Here is a 3,924-nt window from a genome sequence, read left to right as displayed (position 1 = left end):
CGAAGAATCAAGTTCATCATGCTCGTACCAAGCATATCGATGTCAGGTATCATTTCGTGCGGGATGTCATAGAGGAAGGTGATATTTCTCTCATGAAGGTGCACACGAATCTCTATCTATATATATATATATATATATATATATGAGATTAATGGAGGTCATTGACATAGGAGGGGATTTCCTCCTATGGAGCTGATGTGGTCAGATCTCAGCCACAGATCTGATTTCAGTGGATGTAAGAAATCAGAGGGAATTTTGCAAATGAGCCCTCCACTTGATATTAGCGTAGAACAGCTGTCAATGACCTCAAAAACCCTTCCCCGTAATCAACACCCAGATCCCCTCCTCCCATCGTCCCTCTCCCATGCCGAATACTCTCCCTCCTCCTTCCTCTGTCGACGCCGATGCCGATGACGTCATTGACACGTCGAACACCGACGCCCCCTCCTCCTCCCACCTCTCGCTGTCAAGACCTCCCCCGTGATCTACACCCATATCCCCAATTTCACATCCCCCCGTTGATGACCGAGCTCCTCCTGCTGTCGACGCCGAGCTCCTCCCTCATCGTAAAACTCCCCCGCTGTCGACTTCGACGCTGATCCCGACGCCGAGCTCCTCCCCCGTGCTCCTCCATCGTCGAAGATCGAGCTCCTCCCTCGACGCCGACGTTGAGCTCCTCCCTCATCGACGACGAGTTCCTCCCTCCTCTCCGAGCTTCCCCGCTGTCGACGCTGACCCCGACGCCGAGCTCCTTCCCCGTGCTTCTCCCTCGTTGAAGACCGAGCTCCTCCTTCGACGCCGACGCTGAGCTCCTCCCTCGTCGATGCATTTGAGCAAATATTCAGAGGTATAATTTCCAAACTACTTCGTAGTTAATCGATCTGTAGATGCATAAGTGGACATTATAATCCTTATTCAGATTGTTAATCATGTTTTCCCTTCATTGGAGATGTTGGTTCTTGTACACTAGCTATCCAGGATTAGATAATTTCCTTTGTAATATCATTTATACTTGTTTCCAGGCCGAGCTCCTCCCCCGTCTACGCCGGACTCTCTCTTCGAATTATTGATGGCGATCTCTCCAACACCCAGCCTCGACAATCTCTTCGAAAATCAAAGTGTTTCACTCCAAAGAACCAATCTTTCTGAAAATTTTTCTGAGGTAAGCCATCGGTCTTAAAACGTCGGATTATTGCTAATTCTGTGATTATTAGCTGTGATTGAATTTTCTGAATAATTATCATGTTCTTTGGAATTATTAGCTGTGATTGAATTTAATTCTTTTGGTTGAGGATAAAATTTGAAGAAGATTATTTAATGCATGACAGGAATATCACTAGCATATTGATTATTGCTACCTCATTGGTCATTGCCAATGTTTCAGGGCTACGAGAACACTTGGTTGTAACTTCGGAGCATGTCAGAGCATTTTTGGAGCCTGTTGCGTGTTCGAACAACTCATTGGTGAGCATTTCTGCAATTGCACTCGCACACTTATATTTTGAAATAAAGTTACAGTAAACCAAAATATTGCCTTAATGTGAAACTCTGATTACTCTATTTTTTGATGAACTGCCATGATCTCGCAATGCCTTGTTATATATCCCTTGTAGGATGACGAGTCAACCAGCTGCAGTTTCCCCCAGGTTGTTGGAGCACAGGTTGCTGGAGCATAATGTTATTTAAGCATTTAAGTATCTTGGATCTCAGTCTACATGTATCGACAATAACTTTGGTTGTAACTTTATTTTGTTTTGAAACATGAAAATGACTCTAATTTGTGAGAACACCTGATTGTAACTTTGGATGATGTAACCTGGTGTTAGAAATCTCTGCTAGTTTCTTCTAAATGTGTTTATGGTGAAATTGTTTAATGTGTGTATTCATGAAGTGTTTGCATCTGTGGCTATTTTGGGATCTTGTATATACGTATTATGTGTGCTTTAATTCTTGATGAAAGGAGATGTTCATGGACGGCAATGAATTATAAATGTGACTGTCCAAGAGCAGAAATTTATCAAATGAGAAGAGAACAAATGTTCTCATGAGTACGCTTTGCTTCTACCTGATTAGGTTGAGGACTGTCAACTAGAAAGCTAATCAAACAACGAACAACATCATTCACTGATGAAGAGGATGCTTCTCCTACTACACTCTTTTCAACATGGCTGATGCACATAGAGCTAGTGATTGCTGGCAAACATATATATATATACCGGTGTCATAATTTTCAGACATAACAGAAGTATGAATCATATAACATGGAGGAGATAAAACAAGTCACACCTTTATATAAAAAAAAGTTCGATTGCTTGCAGCTAGTTGATATTCTTCACTATATATGGAAAACAAGCCTTTGATAGAACTCTTGGTAAGAACAAGGAAGATTGATTGATGATAAAGGAGGAGAATAATATCAACCAACTCTCTCTTCTTCTAATGCATAAATTGAAGAGAGGAGGGGCCTATTTATAGTCTCAAAAAGCCGACATGATGTAATAGGAAAGCTATTTTACCCCTTGGGTGAAATCCAAATCCCAGGAGCCATCAGAGCATCACCACAATTTGCACCTACAAATCCTAGTTCTCAAAGGATTTTAGTCCTAATTCATTGGTAAGCAGGTGGTCACCCTGTCCAAATTGAATTTGGAGTACAAATCAAAGCACGAGTCCCGCTCAGACTAAGGCGCCCATTGGCACAAGAAGCACACCAAAAATATATAGTGCATATATGTAGGGTTTTTGTTTTTTGAGTCCAAATTCTCTGCGATCTTGATTGTATAGAATGTATACAATTAATTATGTGGGCTAATGTTATTAGTTTATCTTAGTAGGTCTAATATAAAAGTTTTTTGTATAATTTAGATAAACAAGATCTCAATAATGTTTATCTTGGTGTCTCAAATGACTTAGATGAGTTTTTTGTATAATTTAGATAAACAAGATCTCAATAATGTTTATCTTGGTGTCTCAAATGACTTAGATGAATGCACCCCTTTAGTACTGTAGTATCGGTCTCAATAATGTTTATCTTGGTGTCTCAAATGACTTAGATGAATGCACCCCTTTAGTACTGTAGTATCGGGAATCCAAAAATAAAGCTCCTAGATTTGTCCTAGTGCCAAATTTAGTTGCTTGCTTATTTATCTTTTTCTCTAGTTTGTGTTGTTATGATCATTTGGTCTCTGAAGTGCACAATCATAAACTCAGTGATACGATTTTTTTGTTTTATTTGTATTCGAACAGAATGGGTGGGAGTCCTTTATCATAACCTCATTGAGGGATTTTTATTGGCCGAAAATAGCTAGCCCACGAGAAATTTAGATGAAAAGGACCAAAATTGTGAGCTATAGTCACTTCTCTTTTCCTAACCTCCTGCTCTTGTATTGTTTACTAACACAAAGATCCAAACTCACATCATTCACTCAACTCATGGCATCAACAAGAGCCTGATGTATCTAGGACCTCCTTCGTTCATGGGGTCCACTAAGTTAAGAAATTTGATTGGGTGAAATATAGAGCTTCTTTACAACAAAGGATATTGAGGATCTCTATACTTTTTTTAAAGGAACCACAACTTAAGCTTTATTTGACGTTACCATCCTTAATTACTAAGGGAGCGTTTGGCAATCATGGCGTTTTCGCCGTTTTTGTTTTTTTTTTTTCAAAAAAAACAATGAAACGTGTTTGGCAACCGGGGCGATTTTTTAACTTGACCCTTTACAAAATCCAAAAAATAAACGTTTTTCTTACAACACCAAAAATGTGTTTTGAGATTCCGTTTTTTCATCTAAGCTGCCGTCCGTCCGTTTAACTTGACCCTTTACAAAATCCAAAAAATAAACGTTTTTCTTACAACACCAAAAATGTGTTTTGAGATTCCGTTTTTTCATCTAAGCTGCCGCCGCCCGCTCGCCCGTCGCT

General features: G+C 39.9%; 1 long non-coding RNA gene across 1 annotated transcript; it reads left to right on the top strand.

The window, feature by feature from the left end:
- LOC109845558 lies at nucleotides 299-1,890 on the top strand. Its single transcript, XR_002248420.1, has 3 exons — nucleotides 299-847; nucleotides 1,023-1,464; nucleotides 1,614-1,890. It is a non-coding gene; the product is annotated as an uncharacterized LOC109845558 (long non-coding RNA).

Source organism: Asparagus officinalis, chromosome 6, assembly GCF_001876935.1.
Source record: "Asparagus officinalis chromosome 6, Aspof.V1, whole genome shotgun sequence".
Lineage (NCBI taxonomy): Eukaryota > Viridiplantae > Streptophyta > Magnoliopsida > Asparagales > Asparagaceae > Asparagus > Asparagus officinalis.
Note: the sequence above shows the minus strand (reverse complement) of the source record. Positions and strands in the feature narration are given on the sequence as shown.